This window comes from Coloeus monedula, assembly GCF_965178545.1.
Source record: "Coloeus monedula genome assembly, chromosome: 38".
NCBI lineage: Eukaryota > Metazoa > Chordata > Aves > Passeriformes > Corvidae > Coloeus > Coloeus monedula.
The window spans coordinates 1,572,075-1,584,422 of record NC_138818.1 but is presented as its reverse complement, the minus strand read 5'-3'; the positions used below and the strand labels follow the sequence as shown (position 1 = coordinate 1,584,422).

The 12,348-nt window shown below is 51.3% G+C and overlaps 1 long non-coding RNA gene across 1 annotated transcript; it reads right to left on the bottom strand.

Annotated features, from left to right (window-relative positions):
• Positions 1–643: 643 nt before the first annotated feature.
• LOC309584262 lies at positions 644–3,052 on the bottom strand. The gene is made up of 3 exons (XR_014227220.1): positions 2,942–3,052; positions 2,373–2,480; positions 644–2,015 (listed from the first exon to the last, which is right to left on the bottom strand). It is a non-coding gene; the product is annotated as an uncharacterized lncRNA (long non-coding RNA).
• Between the last annotated feature and the right edge of the window lie 9,296 nt (positions 3,053–12,348).

Sequence of the window (12,348 nt, the reverse complement as noted above, 5' to 3'; positions counted from 1 at the left end):
GAAAAGTAATAACAGCATTGCAGCTGAGAGCCAATTGTCTACACCACAAGAGAGTTCCTTCCTGGCAAGAGGAAGACAAGATCAGTGTGCCAAAAGCTGCAGGCACTGCAAGGCTGAAAATGAAACGTGCTCCCACATCATCAGAAACTGTGCAGTAACACAAAATGGCAGGATTAAAAGACACAACTACATCTGTGACATGTTGATCAACAAAGCTACAAAGGAGGATTGGACAGTGTTACAAGAGCCACATGTGAGGGATGACAACGGCAAAATGTACAAACCAGACCTGATCTTTGTAAGAGAAAAACAGGCATTGGTGATGGAGGTGACAATCAAATGTGAACGCACTGAAGCATCTTTACAGGAAGCTGCAACTGGAAAAGTGAGAAAATATCAACATCTTCATGAACACATTCAGGAACTCACCAATGCAGGAGATATCAAGTTTGGGGGCTTTCCCGCTGGAGAGTGGCGCAAGTGGTTCTATGGAACAAATGAGCTCCTAGAGGCCCTGGGTCTCTCCAAAACAAGGCGGGAGAAGACTGCCTGGGCCCTGGCCTCCAGAGCACTCCTCACCTCCGCTGATATTGTTCATATCTTTGCAAGTAAGACTGGCTCGGTTGCATAGAGTTGTTATTGCTTATGCTAATTAAAAAAAAAAAGTTAAATCCTGATGGTACATAAGGACAGTGGGAATGACACAATTCTTCCAAGGATGTAGCATTGTGTTTCACCCACTTTTGAGACAAAATTCTACTGATTTGGACCATGGTGGATGGGCCACTTATACTTAACCCAGAAAAGGAACATATATGAAAATAAATGCTCAGTAAATAGCCAAATGCCTCATCATCTAATTAGTGATGTGAATGAATGGATCAATGAGATTCCCACTGTCCCTACTTACTATCCAGAGAAACCACAGCCAAGGGAACAGGCTTGGCAGAAGCAACACGGAAAGAAGACCCTGTTGAGCTTGACTCTGCTCTGGCGCTCCGACGAGACATGAGAGGTGTGGAATAAGTGGGAGGCGTGGTGCACACTTGGCAGTGTTGGGTGACCCGCCCACTGGTGTCCCAGCCATCGGTGAAATACCACTACTCTGATTGTTCTGGTGAGCACACCTGGCCTCCTGGGTAGAGGAGGGAAGGCTCCCCATGCCGGCAGCAGTCAGACCGTGTCTGAGACCCCAGTGGGGAGACCTGGCCTTCCGTGACCACACTTGGCATGCTGGGGACACGGGGTACACCTGGTCCCCTGTTCCAGTGGGGAGATGTGGCATCTCATCCCAGTGGAGGGCACACCTGCTTCCTGTGACCAGACTTGGCCAGTGGGAGACAGGAGTGTTTCCCAGGCCTGGGTACCGCTGTGGTCCCTGCCGACTCAGTGCCTGAGCAGGTCCCAGTGAGCCCTAGCACATGTTCCTCCCCCCACCCTTACCTCCCTGAACCACCAGCCCATGGTGACATCAGAGTTGTCTCCAGCCTGCTCAAAAGTAGAGAGATCACAGACAGGCACCCACGCTGACATCTCAAGTCTCTCTGGGCTGCTAAAGAGAAGTGAGGTCACAGGGCCTCCATGGTGACATGCCAGGGCTCTTAAATCTTCCACAGACTTGAGAGGTCACGGACAGTCACAGTGGCTGCATGGTGAGAACACTACAGTCTCTAGGTGCTCAGGAGCCCATTTGGCACAGGCACTCACTGAGGTTCTGTGGTGACATCCCAGTGGTCTCTATGCTCCTAAAGAACACTGAGGTCACAGGCAATCCCAGGGGTTCCATGGCGACATCCCAGGAGTCTCCCATCTGCCAAACTGCACTGACTTCACACGCTGTCACAGGGTCTCAATGGCAACGTAACAGGTGTCTCCAGGCTGCTGAGCAGATGTGATGTCACAGGCTCTCACAGGGGTTCCACAGTGACATCCTAGGTGTCTCCATGCTGCTGAAAAGCTGTAATGTCACAGGCACTCACAGCGGCTCTACGGTGACATTCTGAGGGTGTCGAAGGCTGCAAAAGAGCCATGAGGTCACACGCTGTTACAGGGACTCCATAGGGACATCCCCCCAGGTGTCTCCAGGCTGCTAAAAAGGTTCTTCCTCACAGACACCCAGAAGTGTTCCATTGTGACATCCCAGTGCTCCTAAAGAACACTGAGGTCACAGGCAATGACAGCAGCTTTGTACTGACATCCCATGTGTCTCTAGGCTGCTAAAGAGCTCTGACGTCACCGGCAGTGACAACGGCTCCATGGGGACATGCCAGGTTTCTCTAAACTGCTGAAGAGCAGTCAGGTCAAAGGCCCTCCCAAGGCTTCCATCCTCACATTCCAAAGGGAGCCAGGTTTTTAAAGAGCCCTGAGCTCACCTGCACTCACACGGCTTCCATGGTGACATCGCAGGGCTCTCTGGGCCTTCTAAGGAGCCCTGACAGTGACAGACGCTCCACGGTCACATCCTAGAAGACTCTGGGCTGCTAAAGACAGGTCAGGAGCAGTCACAGGCACTCCATGGTGACATCCCAAGGCTCTTTAATCTCCCTCCTCTCTCTGTCACCGCCACCACCGCCACCACCCCTCTCCTGCGCCTCACCACTCCGCGCTGCTCCCGGGGAGAGAAGGAGGGAGTCTTTAGGAGCCGCCGGAGTTCCTGCCTCCCGCCCCGCCCCCGGACAGGCAGCAGCGTGAGCTCTCTAAGCCCGGGGCCCGGGTCTCTAAACCCGCCGTGCCCCTGCCCCGCCTCCCGCCTTCATTTCTGCATCGCTCCGTCGCCCCGCTGCGCTCCTGCTCGCCCCCGCCGCGGGATGAAGAAGAAGCGGGGGACCGTGGGAAAAACGCCGTAAAACCAAAAGACTCCAAGCGACCCAGCCAGAAATCTTTTCGCAAAGAGACGCCGCGCAGCCCCCCGCCACCACCCGCAGCCCGTGCCCAGCCTCACCCGTGCCCGGCTTCCCCTGCTCGCCCAACGCGCCCGCTGCCCCCGCGCAGCCTCCTCCTCTCCCGGCCGCCGCCGCCGCCAGCCGCGCCTGGGACCCCGGGCGGCGGCGGGAAAAGCCTTTCCCGTGCTGCTCCGCGCCACCGCCGAGCCTGAGCGGGGAGGGCGGGGCGGCCTGGGCCGCGCGCGGGCCCTGCGAGGCGGCGCGGGGAGCGAGGGGAAAACAGAAGGAAGGAAAGAAATGCAGAAGGAAAAGCGGCCTGGGCTGGTGCAAAAGGGAAACAACCAACTACCACGCTCCCCTCTAAGACCCCTCCCCATACCCGCACCTCCGCCTCCCGCGCCGAAAAATAAACCACCCCGCAACAGAAACACAAAATTACCTCCTCTCACCTCGCGGAACCAAAGCCGAAAGCCGGCCAAGGGCGCCCGGCCCTGCGCTCTCGCGGCGGGCGGGGGAACTCGCGCCGGGGCCGGTGGCTTGGGGCCGGGCTCGGCCGCCCCGACGCGATCCCCGCCGGCCGGGCTGTGTGTGGGGGCCGTGTGGGCTCTGGGGCAGCGGGGCCGTGGCGGCGCAGGCGGAGCGAAGGTGCTGATAGTGAGGCAAAACATTTGCAGAGAAGCTGCTAAAGTGCCCTGAAGGCCTCTGCCAGCCAGTCAATCCCTTTAGACTGTAAAAGTGCAGTCCTCTTTGCTAGGGTAGGTTCTTCTAAAATCTTCCTCCTTGGAGTATGTGGAGGTTCCTTCCTGGCAGTGATGCCCACCAAGGCTACTGCTGGAGGTGAAGAGAAAGAGAGCTGCCACGAGTGTTGGTGTGGGGAGTTACATCGAGCTCTACTTCATAACTGTTTCTCTTTGCTTGCTGAAAGATGACTGCTTCCCTACTGCTTTAATAGAGTGCACTCTATTGTGCTCTACTGTACACTGCCAGGAGCAGGTTTGGATTTTCTCCTGTGTAGTCAATAATTGCGATCGAGTCCTTTGTGTCAAATCATTTCTCCTACTGAATAATTTGTTTTCTATACATTGATCTGTTTTGCCATGTTCAAGTCCTGCTGGACAGAGTTACTGAAACCAGTGACAGTGTGAGGCCGGGCTTGGATGCAGCCGCCCCAGCCAGGCTCCTGTCTGTGAGAAGGAGCTGAGAAAGCCAGGGGTCCCTCTGTGCCCCTTGTGACTCGGTGGCCGTGCTGCTCTAGGAGCCTTTGTCTGAAGCTGCCACTGCAGCAGCGATGGAGATCCCCAAGGAGCTTGTGTCACTGCTGGTGACATCAGAGCTCTTGAGCAGCCTGAGAGCCCTGGGATCTCCCCATGGAGCCCCTGGGATTGCTGGTGACCTCAGTGTTCCTCTGAGCAGAGACCAGTGGGATGTCACACTGGCACCTCTGTGACTGTCTGTGACAAGAGACCTCTTTTTCAGCCTGCAGACCCCTAGAATGTCCCCGTGGAGCCCCTGTGAGATCCTGTGACATCAGGGCTCCTCAGCAGCCTAGAGACACCACTGATGTCACAACTGACATCCTGTCACAGCCTGTGAGCTCAGTCTGGTTTGGTAGATGGGAGACCCCTGGGATGTCCCCGTGGAGCCTCTGGGATTGCCCATGACCTTGGTGTTCTTCAGAAGCATGGAGAGCACCGGGAGGTCTTTCTGGAACCCTTTGTTTCAGTGCGTGTCTGAGCCAAATGGGCTCCATGGCACGTAGAGACCCCTCTGTTGTCCCCACGGAGCCCCTGTCAATGCCCGTGACCTCAGAAGTCTTTGGAGGATTAAGAGCCCTGTGATGACATGGGATGTCAGCACAGAGGGTCTGTGATCAGGTGTGATCTCATGGCTTGTGGTGGTGCATTCCCCTTCCCTCCCATTTTTCAGCCTCCCCATGATCTGAGAAATGCTGGTTAGGCCTTGGCCTTGACAAACTGCAGCTTGGCTGAGCTACTCTTGAGCTTATCAAAAACAACGTGCACTCCCAGCAACTGGTGCTGTCTAACGTGTTCCTGCTTTTTTTTTATTTTAACAGCCTTGGAAACTTTGTTTGTGCCTGAATGGTAAACACTGCGTGCAGGTGTGCATGTCCTCTCTGGAACGTGGGAGAGGGGCTGCTCTCCTGGATCTTTAAGTGCTTTAGAACTGTAAGTAAGTTATGCTTGTAAGTAAAGTTACTATAGAGGTATGGTGAATCCTGTATGGGTCCTGTTCTGAGGTGTCGGGTTTGAGTTCAGTTCTCAGTTAAGTGTTGTTTAAGTTGAAGTATGGTTGAGTCTAAAAGCTTTTCAGTGTTATTCCATTGCTAAATGGTTAAGTTTAACTTATAAGTTTAAATGTTGCTACCTTTTACTTAAGTGAAGTGCTGCTGAGCCTTTAGGCCATGTTCTTTTTATCCTTACTCTTTAGATCATCTTTACAAAGACATGCACACACTCACACACATGCACAGATGATTTTCATGGTATTTCATTTTGGATTGACTGACTCTGGATTTTGTTTGTTGCTTTTCCTCGCTGTGCCTTAACCGTCGTGTCAGGAGTAGAGTGAAGCTTGGCAAGGAACCTTGTCCTGCTGTGGCTTTGATATGAAATCTTTCTTTCCTGATAGCTTTCCCATGATTCTTTAAGTGATGTTAAAGTGCCTGTGCCATCCCATCTCTTTAGCAGCATGGTGACCCCAGGATGTCCCCATGGGGCCCCCATGGCAGCACGAGTCCTCATGGTTCTTTTGCAGCCTTTGAGACCCCTGGGATGTCCCCTGGGAGCCCCTGTGAGTGCCTGTGACATCCCAGCTGTTTGGCAAGATGGAACCTCCTGGAATGTCTCCAGGGGCCAAGTGTGAGTGCCTGTGACATCACTGCTCTCCAGCAGCAGGGAGCCCTCTGGAATGTCAGTGTAGATGGCCTGTGAGTTCCTGTGACATCGTGGCTCCTTAGCAGTGTGGAGATTGCTGGGATGTTACCCTGGAGGCCCTGGGATTGCCCTTCCCCTGCCTGTTCCTTAGGAACATAGAGAGCCCTGGGATGTCCCCATGGAACCCCGGGGAGTGCCAGTGCCAAAAGGGCTCCTTAGCACCTAGAGACACCTCTGGTTTTGCCACGGAGTCACTGTGAGTGGCCCTGCCCTCAGATGTCTTTGGAAGATGAAAGAGTCCCAGGATGACATGGGATGTCAGCATGGAGGGCCTGTGAGCAGAGAAAGCTGCCGATCGCAAGTGGGGCCAGGATGAAACCTTGTTGTGACTAAAGGCCAGCCCAGGGTGCCAAAGGAGCCCCCTGGAGCTGTGCTGGGCCGCAGCAGCGGTGAGCAGCAAAGTCCCTGTGAGTGGGGCCCCTGTGAGCCAGGAACTCTCCCGTTGGCTGCACTCGGGGGATCCCTGAAGGACGACGGCTCCTGGGCTGCTGATGCCCCCAGTCCTGGAGGCCTCAGCCTTTTCCCTTTGGTGAGAAGATGCCAAGGCATCTGCAGGGAGTATTTCAGTGCCTTGGAGGGGAATTTTTCACAGGTACCTTGTGCAGGCTCTTTGTGTGCTTGTGTGTGTGCAGGTGTGCATGTGCTCTCTGGAAGGTGGGAGAGGAGCTGCTCCCCTGGACTCTGAAGTGCTTTAGGTTTGTCCCTAGGTCAGGCCTGTAAATTGCTGTTGTGCTGTGGTAAAGCCTGTGGGGGTCCTTTGCTGAGGTGCTGGGTTTCAGTGAAGTTCTAAGTTAAATGTTGTGTAGTTGAAGTACAATTTAAATGCTATTAGGTGTTGCTCCTCTGCTAAATTGTGGAGTTTAATTTAGGGGATCAATTAAGTTAAATGTTGCTGAGTTTAAGTGCGTTTAAGTCCTCTTGAGCCTTTTGGCCATCTTCTTTTAATCCTTACCCTTTCTATCCTTTTGAGAGACACACCCCCACACATGCATACACAGAGAGACACCCTCCTCCGACAGATAATTTTCAGTATACTTCAGTTTGGATTGACTGACTCAGGATTTTTGGTTTTTGCTCTGGGCCAGGTGGGGACATGGTGGGACGGCAAACTGCGCTGCCTGACTGAGACTGGAAACGGATTCCAGGAATCACCCATGAACTGCCATGGGAATGGCCTGGGAACATGAGTGGGGACCACCTGGGATCCTGCCTAGGAACTACATGGGAACCTGTCCAGGGAGCCACCCAGGATCCACCCAGCAACCTCTCCAAGGAACTGCCCAGGAACCATGTGGGAACCCACCCAGAATCCTGCTCATGTAACCTCTCTGGAAACCCACCCCAGGAACCTTTCAAAACCCATCAAGGAACCTCCTGAAAATTCCCAAGGATCTGCCTGAGAACCACCTTGGAAGCCACCCAGGCACCCACCCAGAAACCGCCTGGGACCTGCCTCAGGAACTCCCCCAGCAACTGCCTGGGAACGGCCCAGAAACCCAAGAAACTTGAAGAAACTCCATGGTTAGCACACATTAAAGCTAAACATCATGAGATTTTTCAGGTTCAGCACAGACTTTCTGTTCAGCACCATCAGACTCACAGGCAAGACTCCTTGGGCTACTGGGACCAGCACCACTGGGACTGCAGAGCCCAGGGGGAAGCCCCCAGAGCAAGGGCATTTCTGCAGAGGGGCCTGGGGTGCACTGAAAGTCCTGAGTGAAGCACTGCTGGAGGTGATGTTCACAGTGTGGAAGGAAGAGGCTGTGGTTTAAGAAGGTGTTTGCCATCAGGGTCCCAGACCAGAGCGAGTGAAAACCAGGGAAAAGGGAATCTCCCTTGCTGGGAGCTGCCAAATTTGGAAAGGGCAAACATAGTGGGAGAAGTTTCAGTCTCTTTGTCCTCTTTTCTGCATGAACTCTTCTGATGGTGGGAGGCCGAGAAGAGCTTTGATGCCAGAACTGTGGATTTCTGTTAGGCTTGAGCAAATCTCACCCATGCAATATTGTTGGGGGCACACAAGGTCTGTCCAGCATGGACTGTTAATGCCACACCCCTCAATATGATTGTCCCTGGTAGTTCTTAAATATCTGGGCCTGCAGATTGACCCTTGGGCTGGTGTATCTAAACTGGAACTATCTGTAAAATCAGGAGATTGGTTACAATGGATCGATAAGGCACCACTGAAACCATTACAGAAAATGGACATCTTGAAACCTTATACCACCCCCAGACTGACCTACTTGGCAGACCAAACAGATGTCAAAGCAGGGTTCCTTGAGTCCCTTGGTGTAGTGGTTTGGTCCAAAATACTCATTACTGTTTGCCTTCTGTGAGATAAGAATTAGGAGAAACGCAAAGCAGACACTATACTTGAAAGAATATAAAGAAATTTATTAACAGACCTAAAAGAGGGAAAAAGGGAAAAAATAAAATCATACCACACCTTCAGAACTCTTCCCCTCCCCCCACCTTCCTCCCTTCTCCCACTGACAATGTGAAGAGACAACCCTTGAGATGTTTAGTCTGTTTACCACTTCCATAATAACCTTGTTCAGTTCATTTAGGAAGAGGAGTCTCTCTCGCTCATGCTATGGAGAAACTATCACAACGAGACAGCCGCCCGGGTTGGTTCTCTGCTCGCATCATGTGAGAGTCCCTTCCCACGACTTGCAGCTTTTCCCACACCTGCTTTCAAGGGTCCAATCTTGAGCTACTGGGGTGCAATTTTAAGGTTGAGCCGTTCAGAAACAAAAGTTCTCTTTACCCATCTCTGGGAGCATTTCATCTCTAAGAACAGAGGTCCTCCTCCTTCCCTGGGATCAAAGGATCCTCCCCATCTTCATCTCTAGGACTATCTCTGGGAGCATCTCTAGGAACTGAGGTCTTCTCCTTTTCCATTTGGAGCAAAGGTCCTCATTGCTTCCATCTCTCCCCGTTCAAACTTCTCATGAAATTACAGCTGCTTCAGCATGTGCTTATCTCAGTGCAGGTGCTTTTGCTCACAAGTTGAACGCCTCACCCCCCATGCTTTCATGAAATTACAATGGGTACTCTGATACTTCATAGCTTTACAACAGAATTTCAGCTTTAAGCATCTCCTCTTTTTCTTCCCTCAGGTTTTCAGCTCTTCACAGCACTAAAAGGGCTTGGCTTATAAGTACGATCGGCTGTCAAGGAATGGTGGCATCTACCCCCAAGCACATGTGACACCATCCTGTATTCAAGCACAAAGGAGGTTTGAGTACCCCCAGGCTGATAGGACTGATTCCAACTGTACAAGATCAATGACTGAATAGACTTGCTCAATCCTCAGATGAAACAATCAAAACATTTCTGAAGAAAGAACAAATACAACAAGCCTATGAAAAGCATGGATACAAGCCACAGGAGACAAAGACAAGACGCCATCAATATGGCAACCCAAACCAGTGACAGAAGCACCCAAATTTGGTGATGAGGAAATAACATCAGAATGGGAGGCAGCCACTCCAAAGACCAGCTCTCTGAAACCTCACAACTGGAGAAAAGTAGAATTTGCAAAATGGACCAAACTGGTATCCCAGGGCCTGGCTATTACCAGCTTTGAATGGGAAAGGACCATCAACTTCTGGATCAAGAGCTACAGAGGCACATACCCCACAGGGAGCTTGGAACAGCACTGCAGGTGAGAGCCAACATTTACCCCACCAGAAAGTTCCTGGCAAAGGGTAGGTAAGAAAGGCACATCGAATCCTGCAGCCACTGCCAGGCTGAGAATGGAACATGCTCTCAGGTCATCGGGAACTGCCCAATCATGGATGGAGGATGCAAGAATTAAAAGGCACAATTACATCCGTGAAATGTTACCAAAGGGAGCTGAACAGGAGGAGTGGGTAATGTTTCAGGAACCACATCTAAGAGATGACAGCAATGAGTTATAGAAACAGGAGCTAATATTTGTGAAGGCAAAGCAAGTATTCATGGTGGATGTGACCCCAGGCAGGTGTTGACGCTGTGTGATTTCTGCCCAGTGCTCTGAATGTCCAGGTGAAGAAATTCAATGAAACGCGCGTAAACGGCGGGAGTAACTATGACTCTCTTAAGGGGTCATTGTTACTAACTGGGCATAGCTGCAGAGGTCGCACCTCCTCGTGGTCCCGCCGGATACCCGTAAGGGTAGCAAAGTCGACCTCTGCCCCAGAGTGAGTGAGGGAGCAATATCTCCCTCCCTATTGCTGGACTCGCCACCCAGTGGTAGATTCACTAATCGCAGAAACAAATTTATTGGCACAGCCATTCGCTGTTGCCCAAAGCCTTGTTCACGGGCATTAGTTGAACGCAGTCTGCAGACTGGTCGAGGGTTCTATCTGCAGACTTTGACAACCCTCCTCTTAACTTGACCAAACGCCATCATGGTCTTGACGATAGTACATTCTGTAGCTTTGAGGTATGTGTCAACAGCCACCCAAACTGACCTTCTAGATCTGTGGGTCGAGGAGGCCAAAATACCATCTTCACCTGTAGTGTTAGAGGAGGAGAAGTTCGATCTAGCATCTTTGGAGTTTATTAACTCTAAACTTGATTTCGAGGTTGGGAGCCATCTGGGCAACATTGCAGAGTGTCTGGCGGTACTTCCTGAACCTTATGAAACTGTGCTCTCTGGGCCAGTTCAGGAGGAAATAAATGGGTGTGAAATAAGAGAAATAGAGGAGCCAGTAACACCGGATGCTCCTCCCGGGACCAGCAGGGACGGAACAATTACAGGAATTCCTGTGATATCTGTCCCAGACAAAAATCCATCGTGTCCATGCTGTACGACCCGGTTTACTAGGATGCAGGGGCTAATAGACCATCTAAAGAAAGGCCATGGATGTAGAAAGATCTGGTTCAGGTGCTCTAAATGTGGTAAACAAAATCTGAAATACCACAGTATCGCCTGTCACACCCCTCAGTGTAAAGGTGAAGGTCATATGGCTCCCACGGGCAGTTTGATCTGTGAGGTTTGTTCCCGTGGCTTTGCTACCAAGATTGGACTGGGCCAACACAAGAGGTTACAACATCCTCTTGTGCGTAATGCGGAACGAATAGTTGCCTCCCACCCTAAAGAAACATCTTTAAGGGGGGCCCATAAAAGGGCATGGACCGAAGAGGAGGAGGCTCTCCTGAACCAATTGGTGGTTAAGTTTGCCGGTAGCAGGAACATCAATCAGCTGATAGCGGAGCACTTACCATCTAAGACACCAAAGCAGATTAGTGACAAAAGACGCCTTCTGGGAAAAGGTCCCTCGAGGAAAGTTCGATCTAGAGAAGGCGGGGATGTAGGGAGAGAAGAACCTCCCCAGTCTGCTAAAAGGCAAAGTGAGGGACGCTTGCGGCTCCACTATCATGATGCCATCAAGCTGAAGCTATCGGCCGGTAAGTTCACCATGTATCAGGAGGCTTTTGAGGAAATCATAGATGGGCAAGATCCGCAGCTAGTGGTGAACGAAGTATATGAGAAGTTTCGGGATAGTGTGGTTGAGCTTAACCAAAAAGGGTCTAAGCCGCGAAGGCCACGGAGGCCTAAAGGCCAAAAGGCATCCGGTAAAACAACTAAGTGGATGCAGAAAAGGGCCGTTAAGAAGGGAAAATATCTGAGATATCAGAAATTGTTCCAGATTCATAGAGAGAGGTTGGCACGTACTATACTGGATAACGTGGAAGCCCTGCAGTGCCAAATACCATCTGGTGTTATCCACAAGGCATTCAAAGATAGATGGGAAACATCTGTTTGTTTTAGTGGTCTTGAAACCTTCCCTGTATACAGGGAAGCAGATAACACCATGTTTTGAGACATGATTTCTGAGAAGGAGATTGGTAAAAACTTGAGGGAGATATCTAAAACCTCCGCTCCTGGGCCAGATGGGATTACTTTGGGTCATCTTATCAAAACAGACCCTAAGTTCTCCCAGTTGAGAGAGATTTTCAGCCTCTGGCTGGCCACCGGAACTCTACCTGATGCGCTGCGGGACTGCCGGACAGTTTTGATACCCAAGTCATCCAACGAGGAGAAACTTGGCGATATCAATAACTGGAGGCCTATTACCATTGCATCGGTGGTATTTAGGTTATTCTCCAGGATCGTGAATGCGAGACTGGCTCGAGCATGTCCCATTAAGCCCAGACAACGGGGTTTTATCAGTGCATCAGGCTGTTCTGAGAACCTTAAGCTGTTACAGCTTCTGGTTAAAAAGGCAAAACAGGAGCATCGAAGTTTAGGGGTAGTGTTTGTGGATATTGCCAAGGCGTTTGATACCGTTTGCCATCAGCATATCATTGCTGGTTTGGTTAAGAGAGGGGTTGATTCCCATATAATCCATCTAATCGGTGAGATGTACAGGAATATCAAAACGTACATCGTCACCAAGAATGGGACGACAGACCCTATTAACATCCGCTCCGGTGTTAAACAGGGCGACCCAATGTCACCTCTGTTATTCAATCTGGCGCTGGACCCTCTACTATGTAAACTGGAAACAGAAGGTCATGGATTC